At 48.1% G+C, this 19,730-nt stretch overlaps 1 protein-coding gene across 1 annotated transcript in view; it reads right to left on the bottom strand.

Annotated features, from left to right (window-relative positions):
- The window catches only part of grin2b (glutamate ionotropic receptor NMDA type subunit 2B), a 200,878-nt gene that overhangs the window by 133,865 nt on the left and 47,283 nt on the right, over positions 1-19,730 (bottom strand). The gene's annotated exons all lie outside the window — the stretch shown is intronic.

Genomic DNA, 19,730 nt, shown 5'->3' with positions numbered 1-19,730 from the left:
CTCCCTACACACTAGGGTGAATATACAGAGGCCAATTAGTGGGAGAAATGTGTGCGCATTGGGATGGGGTGTAGAGGGAAAGAGAGGGGAAAGGGTTGGGGGGGAGGGGTTACCAATGTTCATATCATTGGGTTGCCAGCTACCCAAGTAGAATATTAAACGCAGTCCCTCCGGTTTGTGAGTGGCCTCACCCTGGCAGTGAAGGAGACCGAGGATAGAAAGGTTAGTGTGGGAATGAGAAAGGTAGTGGAAGCGGCTGGCAACCGATTGCTGAAGCAGATCTTGGCAGCCCGGGTTTAAATGTCTGACGAAATGTTTGCTGAGTCTACAGTAGGAATGAGACCGTTTGCCCATCGAGTCTGTATGAGCACTTTATATAAATACCCAGTCAATCGCTGTGTAGGAAGGAGCTGCAGGTGCCGGTTTACTCCAAAGATAGGCACTAAGTGCCGGAGTAACTTAGCGGGTCAGGCAGCATCCCTGATGAGAAATTTCACTTCTAGAAACTTACAAAATTCTTAAGGGGTTGGACAGGCTAGATACAGGAAGATTGTTCCCGATGTTGGGGAAGTCCAGAACAAGGGGTCACAGTTTAAGGATAAGGGGGAAATCTTTTAGGACCAAGATGAGAAAAACATTTTTCACACAGAGAGTGGTGAATCTGTGGAATTCTCTGCCACATAATGTAGTTGAGGCCAGTTCATTGGCTATATTTAAGAGGGAGTTAGATGTGGCCCTTGTGGCTAAAGGGATTAGGGGGTATGGAGAGAAGGCAGGTACGGGATACTGAGTTGGATGATCAGCCATGATCATATTGAATGGCGGTGCAGGCTCGAAGGGCCGAATGGCCTACTCCTGCACCTATTTTCTATGTTTCTATGTTTCTATGTCACGCATTCCTTCTCTCCGGCGATGCTGCCTGTCCAGTTAGTCCCTTTTCCGCACTCTATCCTCACAGCACCACAGATCCCGGTTCGATCCTGACCTTGGATGCTGTCTGTGTGGAGTTTGCACGTTCTCCCTGTGACCGCGTGGGTTTCCAGTTTCCTCCTACATCCCAAAGACCCGTGGGCTTGTAGGTTAATTGGCCTCTGTTAAAGAATGCCTCTAATGTGCAAGGTGAGGATGCAACAGTGCAATAATATAGAACTAGTGTGAACAGGTGATCGATGGCCAGTGTGGATTTGGTGGGCCGAAGGGCCTGGTTCCATGTGGTATCTTTCAATCAATTGAATTCCTTTTTGAAGCCTATGATTGAATCTATATCCCCGGCAATTTCTGCCAGTGCATTCCAGATGATAACACACCCACCGCCTACTAAATATTTTCTTCACCAGCCAAGCTCCTTAGCCCTTCGTCTTAGAAGTTTGCTAAAAGTTCTTTGAAACATTTGCTGATGGGAATAGCTTTTCATGTTACCCAGTCTAAACCTGCCAAACCCCAGGGACTCTGGCAGAACTAAAATCATTTTATAACAAATTATTTTAATGTGTTCAGAGTTATCCATTGTACTTCAGAGACGTCTTGACAGAGGATGAAACTGGCCCTCGGAGGCACACAAAATGGGTGCAAGGGATCCACAGCCCCGATAACGGCGTAGACATTTTGACGCACGTACGTCACAGTTTAGCAGTCTCACTATGAAGGGTCTGTCAATTGCCAAGTCGCACTTAAAGCTTAAGGGCCCGTCCCACTTGCATGTGATTGCATGCGTTTGGCGCGACCAAACATGGTCGCTTGAGGCGTACGGGCACCGTATGGCCGCGCGGGGCCGGTCCGACTTAGAAGCGCGGAGTTGTGCGGGGCTGGTCCCGACATCGCGCGGGGCTCCGAAAAAATGACAGTGTCCGAAATGTTCGATCGCCAGCGGCCTGTCGGCACGCGGGCGCATTGCGGTCGTATGCGGCGCCTTGACGGCGTACACAGCGTCTTGACGCCGTATGCCTAGCGTGTGGCGTTGCGCGATGACATCACCGCCCGGCGTGGCGTTGCGTGATGACGTCATCGCCCGACGCCGTGCGCCGCCCAAATTCAGTCAGCCCGCCTCCTGCCCAGCTGATTGGTAAGTATGACGCAAATGGCGTCACGCCCGAACTTAGCGCGTACTTAGCGTGAACTTCGCGTGTACTCCGCTTCCGTTTGGTCGCGCCAAACGCATGCAAGTGGGACAGGCCCTTTAGGATCAAAACTGAACAAGAAACACAATCATCCTTGTGGGTGAACCAACTGCTACAGTTTATAGGGTCGTGAGACTTCTGCACTGCTGGAAGGCAGGGATTCCTGGCTGACATTAGACTTTTGCCACTTTCTGGTGGTCCAAATCCTTTCATGCCCAGCGGCATACATTTTTATGAAAAGCAAGAAACCGCAGGTGATGGAAATCTGAAATAAAACAGGAACATAAAAACCTGCAAAAACCACTCCGCAGATTAGACAGCCTCCGTGGAAAGAAGAAGACTTAATGCCTCAGGTCACTTCATCAGACATGGATGTCATGTTGGGAAAAGCAATACAGTAAATGATCAAGTATGTGTAGGAAGGAACTGCAGATGCTGGTTTACACTGAAGGTAGACCCAAAATGCTGGAGTAACTCAGCGGGACAGGCAGCATCTCTGGATGGAAGGAATGGGCGATGAAGCATCACCTAAAAACTCTCAATGCTTTGCCACACTAATAAGGAGTAGAACCTGTGGAATTCATTGCCATAGACGGCTTTGGAGGCAAAAGCAATGGATATTTTTAAGGCGGAGATGGACAGATGCTAGATTAGTATGGGAGTCTGGGGTTAGGAGTCAGAATCTGAAGAAGGGTCTCGACCAGAAACGTCACCCATTCCTTCTCTCCAGAGGATGCTGCCTGTCCCGCTGAGTTACCCCAGCATTTTGTGTCTAAAAATGATCAAAGTATTCTGCTTTCGAATAGAGGGCCCAAGGTCATTCTCATCTCCTCTTTGTGCCACGTGGCTGGATAAAGCAGATTAAGATCATGTCTGAAAGTTGTTAAACACACAGGAGTGTAGAACAATTTGGAGCAATTTGATCACCAGCTCCCATCGAAAAAGTGTTTCCTCGTCTCTGTTCTAAATGGCTTACCCCTTATTCTTAAACTGTGTGTGGCCCCTGGTTCTGGACTCCCCCAACATCGGGAACATGTTTCCTGCCTCTAGCGTGTCCAAGTCCTTAACAATCTTATATGTTTCAATGAGATTCCCTCTCATCCTTCTAAACTCCAGAGTGTACAAGCCCAGCTGCTCCATTCTCTCAGCACATGACAGTCCTGCCATCCCGGGAATTAACCGTGCAAACCTACGCTGCACTCCCTCAATAGCAAGAATGTCCTTCCTCAAATTAGGGGACCAAAACTGCACACAATGCTCCAGGTGTGATCTCACTAGGGCTCTGTACAACTGCAGAAGGTAGCTTCGGAACAACTGATGCACTCTCGACAGAGGCTGGCTTGAAGGTGAGGGTGCATTCAGCTGTCCTGAAGCTGCCCCTGGATCACACCCTCACATCTGCAAGTCATTTGTCACATGCAATTAGTTCAAACAGGCACAATGCCTTTGCTCTCTCCTCTCATTAGGCACTCCATAATTTCAGTGCAGAATCAATTTGATTTCCAGTAATCCCATCTGCCAAAGAGACAGGTCTCTCACACTCAGCCTCACTCCTTATTATTTATAACTGTAATTAGACTCATTTTAATTTAATTTTCAAGATGACTATTTTCAGCAGTCACTTCCCTGAGCTGTGGGTCCCAGCACAATCGTACTTATCCTTCCTCTTGCCTGCCTCTTATTCCTACATCTTATTTCATTGCTGTCAATGGATCCTTCTCTTCTTGACTTATGGGATGCAGATGTTTCTTGGTTTCACCGGTTCACAAGTTACAGGGGTAGAATTAGGCCATTCGGCCCATCGAGTCCACCACGCCGTTCAATCATGGCTGAACTCTGCCTCCTAATCCCATTTTCCTGCCTTCTCCACATAACCCTTGACACCCGTTCTAATCAAGAATATGTCTTTAAAAAAATTGCCCTCTGTGGCAATGAGTTCCACAGATTCACCACCATCTGACTAAAGATGTCATTCTTGTAACTGCATTGAATCACTTGGCTGGAAGTGCTGCTAGTTCTGCACAAGGGGTCTCCAGTATTACATCTATATTACTAAAAGTCTGATCTTGACCGCTTTTGGCCCACTGTGCTGCGATTTCCGAGAGAACGCCGCCACCTATGGCCACCTCGCTCAGAGCCCCCCTCCGCCTTCCGGGACCAGAGGATTATTCCCATTGATGAAAAATCAGAGAGATATTAATGTTTTTTTTAAAATCCCCATTCTCTCTGCTGCCCCCGCTGGCGGGAGGGGGGAGGGACTATAAAACCCGGAAGTGTCGTGCCTCATTCAGTCTTTGCCAGACCCAGGAAGCGAGAGGGTCACGGCTCTCTGAGCTGTGAATAACACTGAACGCACGTCTACTCCACGGTGAGTCCCCTCGATGTGGCTGCTGCCAAATTGTTTGCCTTTTTATTTAAAGTTTGTGTTCACAAAATGAATTTTGGTTGTCAGGTGGCTGCTGCCCAATTGTTTGCTTTGCCTTTTTAAAAAGGTTTGTGTTCACAAAACGAATTTTGGTTGTCGGGTGGCTGCAGCCAAATTGTTTGCCTTGGCTTGGCTTTTAACATCGTTGCAATAATCCATTCGGCCCACAATGTCTATACTAGCCCTCTGGAAACCAGTACCTTCGGCCCGCAACACCCATACTAGCGCAACAGAAATCCCCCACTCCCCCCCCACTGGCGAGCAATATTGGAATTGGTGGAGAGGTGGAATATTGCGTTGATGACCAGCCCTTCCGTGTGATGGTGGGACCCAACGGGTCGCACTTAGTCTAGTAGAAACATAGAAACATAGAAAATAGGTGCAGGAGTAGGCCATTCGGCCCTTCAAGCCTGCACCGCCATTCAATATGATCATGGCTGATCATCCAACTCAGTATCCTGTACCTGCCTTCTCTCCATACTCCCTGATCCTTTTAGCCACAAGGGCTACATCTAACTCCCTCTTAAATATAGCCAATGAACTGACCTCAACTACCTTCTGTGACAGAGAATTCCACAGATTCACCACTCTCTGTGTGAAAAATGATTTTCTCATCTCGGTCCTAAAAGACTTCCCTCTTATCTTTAAACTGTGACCCCTAGTTCTGGACTTCCCCAACATCGGGAACAATCGTCCTGCATCTAGCCTGTCCAACCCCTTAAGAATTTTGTAAGTTTCTATAAGATCGGCTGGGATGAAACCTGGCCCCATAGTCTTTGCTGTATTCAGTGCCTCAGCCATTTCTTGGTGTCGTGTGGAGTGAATCAAATTGGCCGGAAAGGGACTTCTGTGAGTACGTTGTAAGGGATCATCTACTCCCCACGTCTCCGGTTGAAGGGGGCTGCAACACTTCAGTCTTTTCTTTAGCACTCACATGCTGAGACCCACCACCCCTGGGGCCAACATTGCCCCTGGAGCCCGTGCTACTCGTTAACTGTCTAATTGTCCAGCGCGATCCATCATTTGTTGTAAAAGCCCTGCAGAGATTTGATCTGATCTGTTGGTTGTGGGATGGCTTAGTTTTATCTGCTGCATGCTGTTTTTATTGCTAAGCCCTTGTAACTCAATATGTAGCTCAGTCTGAAGAAGGGTCTCGACCCCAAACCTCACCCATTCCTTCTCTCCATAGACGCTGCCTGTCCCGCTGTGTTTCTCCAGCATTTTGGGTCTACCTTCAGTGCAAACTAGCATCTGCAGTTCCTTCCTACACATTTACGTAATTCCATGCTGTGGGGTCACTAGATCGGCGGACCATCATATCCGATTCAGATTCAGATTCAGTTTCAGATTCAACTTTAATTGTCATTGTCAGTGTACAGTACAGAGACAACGAAATGCAGTTAGTATCTCCCTGGAAGAGCGACATAGAATATGATTTCAATAAATAAATCTATTTACATGTATACAGTCATAGTGTTTTTCCTGTGGGAGGAGTGTCCGGGGGGGGGGGGGTGATTGGCAGTCACCGAGGTACGTTGTTGAGTAGTGTGACAGCCGCAGGGAAGAAGCTGTTCTTGGACCTGCTGGTCCGGCAACGGAGAGACCTGTAGCGCCTCCCGGATGGTAGGAGGGTAAACAGTCCATGGTTGGGGTGAGAGCAGTCCTTGGCGATGCTGAGCGCCCTTCGCAGACAACGCTTGCTTTGGACAGACTCAATGGAGGGGAGCGAGGAACCGGTGATGCGTTGGGCAGTTTTCACCACCCTCTGCAATGCTTTCCGGTCGGAGACAGAGCAGTTGCCATACCATACTGTGATACAGTTGGTAAGGATGCTCTCGATGGTACAGCGGTATATCGTGCCTGCTGCTGCTCTTTGACCCTCTTCACTGAACCAGGCTTGATCTCCGATCTTAATAATAGGTTCTGAGTGGGGCATATGCCATAGTTTTGAGATAATCCAACATAATCTAGCCAGAGGATAGACACAAAATGCTGGAGTAACTCAGCTGGACGGGCAGCATCTCTGGAGAGAAGGAACGGGTGACGTTTCTAGTGGAGACCCTTCTTCAGACTTAGTCAGGAAGTGAGTACAAGGTGATACAGCTCTCGAGGACTTTGGTAAGGCTGCATTTGGAGCATTCCGTGCAGTACTCACTCTGCCTCAGGGGGCGGTGGAGGCAGGTTCTCAGGATGCTATCAAGAGAGAGCTAGATAGGGCTCTTAAAACGTAAGTAAGTAAGTAAGTAAGTTTATTGGCCAAGTATTCACATACAAGGAATTTGCCTTGGTGCTCCGCCCACAAGTAACAACATGACATACAGTGACAGTTACGAATGACTCAGAAAACACTGAACATTAATAATAATTAATAATTAAAAATAGCGGAGTCAGGGGATATGGGGAGAAGGCAGGAACGGGGTACTGATTGGGGACGATCAGCCATGATTACATTGAATGGCGGTGCTGGCTCGAAGGGCCAAATGGCCTACTCCTGCACCTATTGTCTATTGTCTATTGTCTACTCTGGCTGCCACAATGCAGGAAGGATGCAGAGTCTTTGGAGAGAGTGCAGAGGAGGTTTACCAGCATGATGGTTGGATTAGAGGACATAAACTACAAGGAGAGGCTGGAGAGACTTGGATTGGAATTAATTGATTTTACCCAGATTTGCGGTCCCCTTTGTCACTTTACGAGTCAGCTATGTTGGCTGTGTGACTGGAGTCACAAATACCTCAGAACAAGGAAGGAGCAAATCCTTCAATCCCAAAATAATTTATCTGTTAAATGTTATCCAATGATTCAATGGTCCCTTTTTCCTGAATTCAGCCTCTGAGCCCTTATCGTCACTCTCTCCCAGACCCCTTGTCATTACCCCCCAGCCTCACTCCCGGTCCCTATTCCTAAATTCAGTCATAATTAAGTTACTCCCAAACTTACCGGGTAGGGATTTGAATTCAAGCTCTCTACCAACAATGGACCATTGTGGGCTCTTTGGCCATCGGAGCTATCTCTGCTCCTGCACCTACTCATAATGATCAGCCATGATCATATTGAATGGCGGTGCAGGCTCGAAGGGCCTAATGGCCTACTCCTGCACCTAATTTCTATGTTTCTATGTTTCTATAACTCTAGTTTGACTCTCCTCTCCTCTGACTCTCAGTCTGAAGAAGGGTTTCGACCCGAAACGTCACCCATTCCTTCTCTCCAGAGATGCTGCCTGTCCCGCTGAGTTACTCCAGCATTTTGTGCCCATCTTGGATGTAACCCAGCATCTGCAGTTCCTTCCTACGCACCCTCTGCACAATACTAGTCCACTAATGAAATCAGTCTGTGAACGAGCCGGAGAAATGCTCTGTTAACTGCCTTTCACGACCACGGCATGCCCCAAAACTTAACAGCTGCAGAAACACATGAAGGTTGGAGCCTCCATTATAATCGTGAAATCCCAGCATTCGAGCTGTGCACGACAAAATCCAGGGTGCAGCGACTTGTCTGTTTCTCGTGACGCCGTTTGGCGAAATAAATATGGCTGGGGCAGCCCTTCTTTTTGTTCCAGTGACAGTGGAGCCAGTCTCAATAGCCACAAGTTGCTGGGCTTTGCATCGCGTCTGAAAGGCAGCATTCCGTCAGTATGGATTACACGCCAGCCTGGATGATGGGCTCAAATATTGAGGATGAGACAGGGGTGAGAGCGGGCCAACGTGAAATGTAACTGATCCCAACGTTGTGTGATTGCTGTTTATTTTAGTTGAGCAGGCTGGGCTGGAGCGGAGACAACATTTGCTGCCGACTCGCTCACTGCCTGTTCACTCATCACCGCTTGCTCGATCCAGAGGTTTGTCAAGTCTCCCATTCCAGGAAGCACCGCGGAGTTGAATGCCTTTATCTCTGCTGTTTTAATAAGCTCCCTCTTACCATCTGGACAGCTGAAGAAATGTGATATTCACGGATGAATGAACACAACCATAAAATATTTACAATGCAGCTCCAGGTTTCTGCATAAATGATGACATTTACTATTTTAAAATGTTTAATATGTTAACTGAAAATGAGCTCTTTACTGAGTTCTGCCTTCTTCTGTTTGTTTCTGTTAGATGATCAGCCATGATCATATTGAACGACGGTGCAGGCTCGAAGGGCCGAATGGCCTACTCCTGCAGCTATTTTCTATGTTTCTCACTCCTTGACTGTTCGGAACCCACGCGGGTCACGGGGAGAACGTACTCCATACAGACAGCACCCATAGTCGGGATCGAACCCGGGTCTCTGGCGCTGCGAGCGCTGTAGGCAGCAACACTATCGCTGCGCCACCCTGCCACCCACATTTACGTGTAGTTTTATCAGACCTGATTGAATAGCAAGAGAAACAAAGCTGCAGCTTGGTACACGTGACAATAAAGAACACACCTTCGCTCAGCCCGCCTGGACCTACCTGATCTCCCGGTTGCTAAACACTTTAACTCTCCTTCCCATTCCCACACTCGCCTTTCTGTCCTAGGTCTCCTCCATTGTCAGAGTGAGGCTAAATGCAAATTGGAGGAACAGCATCCCATAATTAGCTTGGGCAGCTTCCAGCCCAGTGGTGTGAATATTGATTTCTCAAACTTCATGTAGCCCCGGCATTCCCTCGCTCTCTATCTCTCCCACACCCAAGTCGCACCAGCTTCTCGTTTTCACCCAGCAAACAGCTAACAATGGCTTGTTTCCCTTATCAACGTTACTTTGCTTATAACCATATACCAATTACAGCACGGAAACAGGCCATCTCGGCCCTTCTAGTCCGTGCCGAACACTTATTCTCACCTATTCCCATCTACCTGCACTCAGACCATAACCCTCCATTCCTTTCCCGTCCATATACCTATCCAATTTATTTTAAAATTATAAAATCAAACCTGCCTCCACCACTTCCACTGGAAGCTCATTCCACACAGCTACCACTCTCTGAGTAAAGAAGTTCCCCCTCATGTTACCCCTAAACTTCTGTCCCTTAATTCTCAAATCATGTCCTCTTGTTTGAATCTTCCCTACTCTCAATGGGAAAAGCTTCTCCACGTCAACTCTGTCTATCCCTCTCATCAATTTAAAGACCTCTTTCAAGTCCCCCCCTTAACCTTCTGCGCTCCAAAGAATAAAGACCTAACTTGTTCAACCTTTCTCTGTAACTTAGTTGCTGAAACCCAGGCAACATTCTAGTAAATCTCCTCTGTACTCTCTCTATTTTGTTGACATCCTTCCTATAATTTGGCGACCAAAATTGTACACCATACTCCAGAATTGGCCTTACGAAATATCTTTCATTCTTGTTCTATATCTCACTACATCACCGTCTAAAGCTCTCGTATCCCTTTCTAGTGACTTTCCGTCTGAAGAAGGTTCTCGACCCGAAACGTCACCCGTTCCTTCACTCCAGAGATGCTGCCTGTCCCGCTGAGTTACTCCAGCTTGTTGTGTCTACCTGAATCTAACAGCAGCTTTCCAAGGCGTGAGTAACAATAGGTTGTCTAACTTATCATATTATTGTAATAGGACTAAATGCACATGTAAGGTTCAGTGTTTCATCTCTGCAGGGTTCAAGGGTATTTCTGGGGAAATTAAAATAAAGCAGCTCTTGAGACAGTCTTAATCTAGAACGACTTTTTGTAATTAAGTTCTTTGCCATCTTCTGAATGCTCTCTCCAGGGTCACCAGGCCCGCTGAACATCACTGCTCATCACTACTTCTGCATCATCCATGGCTTTACATTTTGTCTTCAGCTAAATCTCCCATCCTCCCCTAAACAGCAGAGGTCACTGGAGATGACCCCGAGGTTCGTATGTCATCGGAACAGAAGTAGGCCATTCGGCCCATCGAGTCTGCTTCCCCCATTTCAATCATGGCTGATCTATCTATCCCTCTCAACCACATTCTGAGACCCACCTTCTCCCCAGAAGGTCTTTGAATCACTTCCCTCTGGAAGGCGACTCCGGACTGTCAAAGCTGCCACAGCCAGACATAAAAATTGTTTTTATCCCACGAGTAGTTGCTCTACTCAACAGCCAAAAATCTGTAGCCTCCCTTTGATCTGGTATTTTGTTGGTTCACAGGCTTGATCAATGGTGTTTTATCATTAATGTTTTATTATTATTAATGTTTAGTGTTTTCTGGGTCATTCGTAACTGTCACTGTATGTCATGTTGTTACTTGTGGGCGGAGCACCAAGGCAAATTCCTTGTATGTGAATACTTGGCCAATAAACGTACTTACTTACTTATTTACTTAATGCTTGACGCTCTTGCTAATCAAAAACCTGCCACTTTAAAAAATATCCAAAGACTTGGCTTCCATGGCCATCTGTGCAATTGATTCCACAGATTCAACACTTTCTGACTAAAGAAATTCTTCCTCATCTCCTTTCCAAAGGTACATCCTTTTATTCTGAGGCTGTGCTCTCTGGTGTTAGAGTATTCCACTGGTGTAAACATTCTATCCAGGCCTTTCACTATGGGGTAAATCTCAATGAAATCTCAGCTAAATCTCCCATCCTCCCCTATACAGCAGAGGTCACTAGAGATGACCCTGAGGTTCATAAGTCAACAGCCTTCCCCAACCAACCCCATTTAAGTAGCACTCTGCCTTCCTGTTGATTCCTGGGATGTCAGGACTGTCTTATGAAGAAAGACTGGATAGACTTGGTTTATACTCTCTAGAATTTAGGAGATTGAGAGGGGATCTTATAGAAACTTATAAAATTCTTAAGGGGTTGGACAGGCTAGATGCAGGAAGATTGCTCCCAATGTTGGGGAAGTCCAGGACAAGGGGTCACAGCTTAAGGATAAGGGGGAAATCCTTTAATACCGAGATGAGAAGAACTTTTTTCACACAGAGAGTGGTGAATCTCTGGAACTCTCTGCCACAGAGGGTAGTCGAGGCCAGTTCATTGGCTATATTTAAGAGGGAGTTAGATGTGGCCCTTGTGGCTAAGGGGATCAGAGGGTATGGAGAGAAGGCAGGTACGGGATACTGAGTTGGATGATCAGCCATGATCATATTGAATGGCGGTGCAGGCTCGAAGGGCCGAATGGCCTACTCCTGCACCTAATTTCTATGTTTCTATGTTTCCTGGTTTCCCCACCAGTGGATAACCTCACATTTATCCTTGTTATACTGCCTGCTCGTTCAACTTGTCAACTTAATGGGGTGGACGTCAAATAGTCCACCCCATTACTCACTCTCCTATCCAGACATGTGCCGGTGCCAAACGTACAAATAACTCCACCCAGATCGCACCAACTTCTCGTTTTCACCCAAGAAACAGCTAACAATGGCCTGTTTCCTTAATTGTCGTTACTACTTTGCACATCTTTCATTCGTTGTTCTTTATCTCTCTACACCACCGTCTATATCTCTTGTTTCCCTTTCAGTCTGAAGAAAGGTCTCGGCCCGAAACGTCACCCGTTCCTTCTCTCCAGACATGCTGCCTGTCCCGCTGAGTTACTCCGGCTTTTTACGGTCATATGGTCATAAGGAATAGGTCAAGAGGATTAGAAATAGGCCATTCGGCCCATCGAGTCTACTCCGCCATTCAATCATGGCTAATCTATCTCTCCTTCCTAACCCCACTTGTGTCTATCTTAGAAATATGAGTTCAGTTCCCCGATCCACACCATTGATATATATTGTGCTGTTTTATCATTTACTATGATCACACTTTGACCCATTGTTTGGGCTCGTTGCCAGGGTTTAGTGGCCCCAATACAATGATCTACTCCGATAAAAGCCCAAACTCCAACATAGCTCATATACTAAGCATGTGTCCACGTAATGAAATAGACAATAGACAATACACAATAGGTGCAGGAGTAGGCCATTCGGCCCTTTGAGCCAGCACCGCCATTCAATGTGATCATGGCTGATCATCCCCAATCAGTACCCCGTTCCTGCCTTCTCCCCATATCCCCTGACTCCGCTATCTTTAAGAGCCCTATCTAGCTCTCTCTTGAAAATACCGTCAGGAGGACTGGAATATTGACAATATTACAGAGTATGCTAAATATTCACATAATCCCAGTAGCTCCTACCAACAATTGATCAAAGCACACAAAGATTCTGAATTCTGATTCTCAGTCTGAAAAAGGGTCTTGACCTGAAGCGCCACCCAAAGATGCTGCCTGTCCCGCTGAGTTACTCCAGCATTTTGTGTCCATCTCCGCACTTCCTTCCCACCCAAATATTGAAACTTTCCGAAGGTGTCCTCCCAGATTTCAGAGAAACCCCTCTCCCGAACGCATTCAGACAGACTGGCTGAAGTTCCCAAAGACTGGAACACTGCCAGGAATCCCAAATCCTGATGCGTTACTGTAGTAGAGTCATGAAGTTGTATGACATGGAAACAGGCCGCTCTGCCCATCTTGCCCATGCCGACCAACGTGCCCGATCCACACAGGTCCTACCTGCCTGACTTTGGCAAATATCCCTCTAAACCTTTCCTATCCAAATGTATTTTAAATGTTGTTATAGTACCTGCCTCAACAACTTCCTCTGGCAGCTCATTCCATATACCCACCATCCTCTGTTTGAAAAAATTGCCCTTCGGGTTCATATTAAATCTTTCCCTTCTCCCCTAAATTGATGTCCTCTGGTTCTTAATTCCCCTACTCTGGGTAAAAGACTCTACCCGATCTATTCCCCTCATGATCTTGTACACCTCAATTTCACTGTACCTTAACTGGTGCATGTGACAATAAACTGACCTTGAAACCTTGACCTTGAACCTTTATACGATCACTCCTCATCCTCCTGCGCTCCAAGGAATAAGGTCCTAGCCTGTTCAACCTCTCCCTCATAACTCAGGCCCTCAAGTCCTGGCAACATCCTCATATACTAAAGGGCCTGTCCCACAAGCATGCGACTGCATGCGGCAAGCGCGACCTAACGTGGTCGCTTGAGCCGTACGACCTCGCGGGGCCGGTCCCACTTCGATCGCCGGAGCCGTATGGAGTTGAGCGGGGCTGGTCCCGACATCGCGCGGGGCTCCGAAAAACTGACACTGTCCAAAAATTCAGTGCAGCAACGGCCTGTCGGCCCGCAGCCACATTGAGGCCGTACGCAGCGCCTCGACGTCGTACGCAGCGTCTCGACGCCGTATGCCTAGCGCATGCCGTTGCGTGATGATGTAATCGCCCGACGCCGTGCGACGTCCAAATTCAGTCGGCCCGCCTCCTGCCCAGCTGATTGGCGAGTATGATGTCGGGACCAGCCCCGCACAACTCCAGACGGCTCCGCGGTTGGAAGTGGGACCGGCCCCACGAGGCCGTACGCCTCAAGCCACCACGCTTGGTCGCGCTAGACGCATGCAATCGCATGTTGGTGGGACAGGCCCTTAAGTCTCGGGTGAGGCCGAGTCGGGAGCTCCAACGTCGCGGAAGGCTCAACCAGCCCCGACGCGGGGTCCGATCGCCCGGCGCGGGGGAGCTTACATCCCCCCGAATGCGGGAGCTGATCGCCTCGACGCGGAGGGCCCGAACGCCGCCGGCTACAGGAGTCAAGATCGTCCCGTCAACGGAGGGCTCGCTACCCACGACCGAGGAAGAACAAAAGGAAGGGCTTGAACTTTATTTCGCCTTCCATCACAGTGAGGAATGTGGAGGAGTCACTGTGGTGGATGTTGATGTTAAAATGTGTTTTTGAGTGATCTGTTACTTTTAATTGTATGACTGACCTGGCCAATGAAATTCCTCGTATGTTGCAAAACATACTTGGCGAATAAAGTGTGATTCTGATTCTGATTCTGATATCTTCAGACCCTGGATGTGGTATTGTGGTCTCCTTGAGACTCTCTTGTACCTCCTAGTTTCAGGGATGGCAGAAAGTTCCTTGAACACCCACTTCTTCCTGCATTCTGCACACCTACCCCTGTCCCACTTAGGAAACCTGAACGGAAACCTCTGGAGACTTTGCGCCCCACCCAAGGTTTCCGTGCGGTTCCCGGAGGTTGCAGGTGGTTGCCGGAGGTTGCAGGTAGTGGAAGCAGGTAGGGAGACTGACAAAAACCTCCGGGAACCGCACGGAAACCTTGGGTGGGGCGCAAAGTCTCCAGAGGTTTCCGTTCAGGTTTCCTAAGTGGGACAGGGCAGACACTGGGATGTCAGGACTTTCATATGAAGAAAGACTGGATAGACTCGCTAGAATTTAGAAGATTGAGGGGGGATCTTATAGAAACTTACAAAATCCTTAAGGGGTTGGACAGGCTAGATGCAGGAAGCTTGTTCCCGATGTTGGGGAAGTCCAGAACAAGGGGTCACAGTTTAAGGATAAGGGGGAAATCTTTTAGGACCGAGATGAGGAAAACATTTTTCACACAGAGAGTGGTGAATCTCTGGAATTCTCTGCCACAGAAGGTAGTTGAGGCCACAGTTCATTGGCTATATTTAAGAGGGAGTTAGATGTGGCCCTTGTGGCTAAAGGGATCAGGGGGTATGGAGAGAAGGCAGGTACAGGATACTGAGTTGGATGATCAGCCATGATCATATTGAATGGCGGTGCAGGCTCGAAGGGCCGAATGGCCTACTCCTGCACCTATTGTCTATGTTTCTGTGACTCGCTGTTAATGTAATTCCGTCACTGTTTCCTGAAGCATCCCCACGATGAACCGATGCTGATGAATTACCGGGATCCTCATCTTTGGCTGATTTGCCACAATTAAAATCACATCGAGGGTTACTTCAGTCATCAGTTTAAGGAGAACGACACCCACAGGTTCTTTCTCGTCCCAAATTGAGGCGAGGCGTGAATAGGACCTTGTGTGGGCGGATCTGACTCACTGCTGCTCTCTTCTGTCTGCTTTGTGTAATTACCAAGCAGCGTTGCAATTGAACGGAAGATAGACACAAAATGCTGGAGTAACTCAGCGGGACAGGCAGCATCTCTAGAGGGGAAGGAATGGGTGACGATTCGGCTAGAGACCCTTCTTCAGACTGGGATGGTTTGTGTTGATAACTCAGGACCGCACAGTGGCTCACACAGAGCCGGAGAACATTGTTCAATCCTACTTATGGGTGCTGCCTGTGTGGAGTTTGCACGTTCTCCCTGTGACTGCATGGGCTTTCTCCGGGTACTCCGGTTTCCTCCATCATCGCAAAGGCGTGTGGGTTTGTAGGTTAATCGCCTTCTAAAAATTGCCGATTACTAACAGGGCTACTTTAGGTCATAAGTAGACACAAAATGCTGGAGTAACTCAGCAGGACAGGCAGCATAGAAAATTGGTTGGCAGACAGGAAACAAAGAGTGGGGATTAACGGGTCCCTTTCAGAATGGCAGGCAGTGACTAGTGGGGTACTGCAAGGCTTGGTGCTGGGACCGCAGCTATTTACAATATACATCAACGATTTGGATGAAGGGATTCAAAGTAACATTAGCAAATTTGCAGATGACACAAAGCTGGATGGCAGTGTGAACTGTGAGGAGGATGCTATGAGAATGCAGAGTGACTTGGACAGGTTGGGGGAGTGGGCAGATGCATGGCAGATGAAGTTTAATGTGGATAATGTGAGGTTATCCACAAAAACAGGAAGGCAGATTACTATCTAAATGGAGTCAAGTTGAGCTAGATAGGGCTCTTAAAGATAGCGGAGTCAGGGGATATGGGGAGAAGGCAGGAACGGGGTACTGATTGGGGATGATCAGCCATGATCACACTGAATGGCGGTGCTGGCTCGAAGGGCTGAATGGCCTACTCCTGCACCTATCGTCTATTGTCTATTGTCTATTGTCACCTCTGGAGAACAGGAATAGGTGACCTTTCGGGTCGAGACCCTTCGTCAGACTGTCAGGGTGCCTGACCCACTAAATTACTCCAGCACTTGGTGTCTATCTTTGGTGCAAATCAGCATCTGCAGTTACTTCCTACATTTTTGATCATGTGCGTTTGTAGGTTAATTAGCCTCTGTAAACAATAGCCCCTCGTGTTTATGAAGTGGACAATACAGTGGGCTAACATCCAACAAGAGTGAATGGGTGATCGTTGGTTAGCATGGACTGGGTGGGCTGAATGGCCTGCTTGCATGCTGCATCTCTAAGCCTAACTCCATCTCATCTGCGCTCTTTCTCTCTCTCTCTCTCTCTCTCTCTTCCCCCTCCATCGCACCTTCTCTCTCTTCCCTTCCCTTCCACTCCCTCACTCTCTCTCTCTCTCCCCCCCAATTTCTCTCTCCCTCTCTCTCTCTCCCCCACTTTCTCTTTCTCTCCATCAGTCTGAAGAAGGGTCTCGACCCGAAACGTCACCTATTCCTTCGCTCCATCGATGCTGCCTCACCCGCTGAGTTTCTCCAGCATTTTTCTCTTTCTCGCCCTCTCCCTCCCTCCCTCACTCTCTTCCCATCACTCCCTCCCCCTCACAATCTCTCTCGATCTCCCCCCCCACTCTACTCTCCCTCCCACTCCCTCTCTCTGCTCCCCCCCTTGCTCCCTCTCTCTCCATCTCCCATTCTCTCTCTCCCACTCGCTCTCTCTTCCCCTCCCACCCGCGAGCTCTCACTCGCCCCGGCTCAATTACAGGCTTGTGTGTGTGCGCTTGGGCCACGCCTCCTGCTGCCTCCCTCCTCTGCCATGCCTGGCACCTCAATTCACATCCTCCGGGGAGCTGTTCCTTCCTTGCCCAGGTCCATAATTATACTATCTGCTGCCTCCCACTTCTGAGACAAGTACCTCAAAATTCTCAGCATCTGGGGAGCAGCCAAGCTTCCCTGTGGTGGCGTAGACCCGTAATTATAGCCCCCATGTTGCCTGCTTCCTTGTTCCACAGAGAAACAATTTGAGAGTAAATAGTAAGGGCACAGATTCCTCCTGCCTGCCGAATACTGTGTGTGAAAACCACGAGCGTCATCGGAGCCTTGTTTAGATTTTTGTTTGAGGCGGCCATGGTCTTATGTAAAAATGTTATTACATGGATTCTTTATTCCAGTGTTTTGTTGCCCATTTCTGGTCACCCTCAAAAAGCACTTATCGAATCGTTGTACGAAACAAGTGTGTAAGAGACAAGCTAAAGAAATTATTAAATTAAATTATTAGCCGAGTCCAAATATTCCCATAACTACAAGAAGAAACTGGAAATGAAAATCAAAAAATTGCAATTGCTGGGAATCTGAACTAACTCGTAGTGTCAGAGATCTGGGTTTAATCCTGACCTTGGGGATGATCAGCCATGATCACATTGAATGGTGGTGCTGGCTCGAAGGGCCGAATGGCCTACTCCTGCACTTATTGTCTATTGTCTATTGACCCAAAAGACATGTGGGTTGGTATGTCAGTTCCTCCTCTGTAAAATTGCCCCCAAGTGTGTCGGGAGTGGATGAGAAAGTGCGATCAGCCATGATCACATTGAATGGTGGTGCTGGCTCGAAGGGCCGAATGGCCTACTCCTGCACCTATTGTCTATTGTCTATTGACCCAAATGACATACGGGTTGGTATGTCAGTTCCTCCTCTGTAAAATTGCCCCCAAGTGTGTCGGGAGTGGATGAGAAAGTGCGATCAGCCATGATCACAATGAATGGCGGTGCTGGCTCGAAGTGCCGAATGGCCTCCACCTGCACCTATTTTCTATGTTTCTATAACGGGTGATCGATGGTCGGCATGGATTTGGTGGGCTCTAGGATCCGTCTCCATACAGTATCTCCAAACTAAACCGATAAAAAGACACAAAGTGCTGGAGCAATTCAACGGGTCAAGCAGTATCTCTGGAGGACATGGATGGGCGATGTTTCAGGTCCTTGTCTGAAGAAGGGTCCCGACCCGAAATGTTGCTCATCCATGTCCTCCAGAGATGCTCCCCCCTGACCTGTTGAATTATTCCAGCTCTTTGTGTCTCTAAAAACAGATAATGTTGGAAACGTACAAAAGGGCAAATAGCATGTGTGGAGAGAGAAGCGCTCAACAGTTCAGTTCCAAGACCCTGCCTTTATTCCAAACATTTTCTGTTCTTATACCAAAAAATGGTATTAAAACACTCTAAGCATATTTGTGCAGAAAGGAACTGCAGATGCTGAAGATAGACACAAAATGCTGGTGTAACTCAACGGGTCAGTCAGCATCTCTGGCAATGAAGGATGGGTCAATAGACAATAGACAATAGGTGCAGGAGGAGGCCATTCGGCCCTTCGAGCCAGCACCGCCATTCAATGTGATCATGGCTGATCATCCCCAATCAGTACCCTGTTCCTGCCTTCTCCCCATATCCCCAGACTCCGCTATTTTTAAGAGCCCTATCTAGCTCTCTCTTGAAAGCATCCAGAGAACCCGCCTCCACCGCCCTCTGAGGCAGAGAATTCCACAGACTCACCAATCTCTGTGAGAAAAAGTGTTTCCTCGTCCCCGTTCTAAATGGCTTACTCCTTATTCTTAAACTGTGGCCCCTGGTTCTGGACTCCCCCAACATCGGGAACATGTTTCCTGCCTCTAGCGTGTCCAAACCCTTAACAACATGTTTCAATGAGATGCCCTCTCATCCTTCTTAACTCCAGAGTGTACAAGCCCAGCTGCTCCACGCTGCACTCCCTCAATAGCAAGAATGTCCTTCCTCAAATTAGGGAACCAAAACTGTGCACAATACTCCAGGTGTGGTCTCACTACGGCTCTGTACAACTGCAGAAGGACCTCTTTGCTCCTACATTTGATTCATCTTGTTATAAAGGCTCACATTTCGTTAAAACTGGAGAAGGGCCCCGACCCAATACGTCACCCATCCTATTCTCTCCAGAGATGCTGCCTGACCCGCTGAGTTACTCCAGCGATAGACACTGGTTTTCGATTCCCCTACTCTGGGCAAGAGACTCTGGGCAAGATGCGTTTACCCGATCTATTCTTCTCACCTATTCAGAGAATATCTCATTTCATCCACCTTGCAGTCCAATTTGTTTGAATGTTCCTAGTCTGTCAGCCACATTGGAGAGACAGTGGATAGACACTAAGAGCTAGAGTAACTCAGTGGGCCAGGCAGCATCACTGGAGAAAAGTAATAGGTGGCGTTTCGGGTCGAAACCTTTCACCCTTCATCAGTTTCTCCAGCATTTTGTGTCTAAACATACAATCTCTCCCTGTCCCTCTCTCCCCCCCCCCCTTCTCTCTCCCTCTCTCTCACACTCTGTGGGAACTCCATGAATAATCAATGCACAAGGCCAATATTTGGTCCCATTGCTGGATGGACCAGACCTG

This window comes from Amblyraja radiata, chromosome 38 (genome assembly GCF_010909765.2).
Source record: "Amblyraja radiata isolate CabotCenter1 chromosome 38, sAmbRad1.1.pri, whole genome shotgun sequence".
In the NCBI taxonomy this organism is placed as follows: Eukaryota; Metazoa; Chordata; class Chondrichthyes; order Rajiformes; family Rajidae; genus Amblyraja; species Amblyraja radiata.
This window is presented reverse-complemented; position numbering and strand designations above follow the sequence as displayed.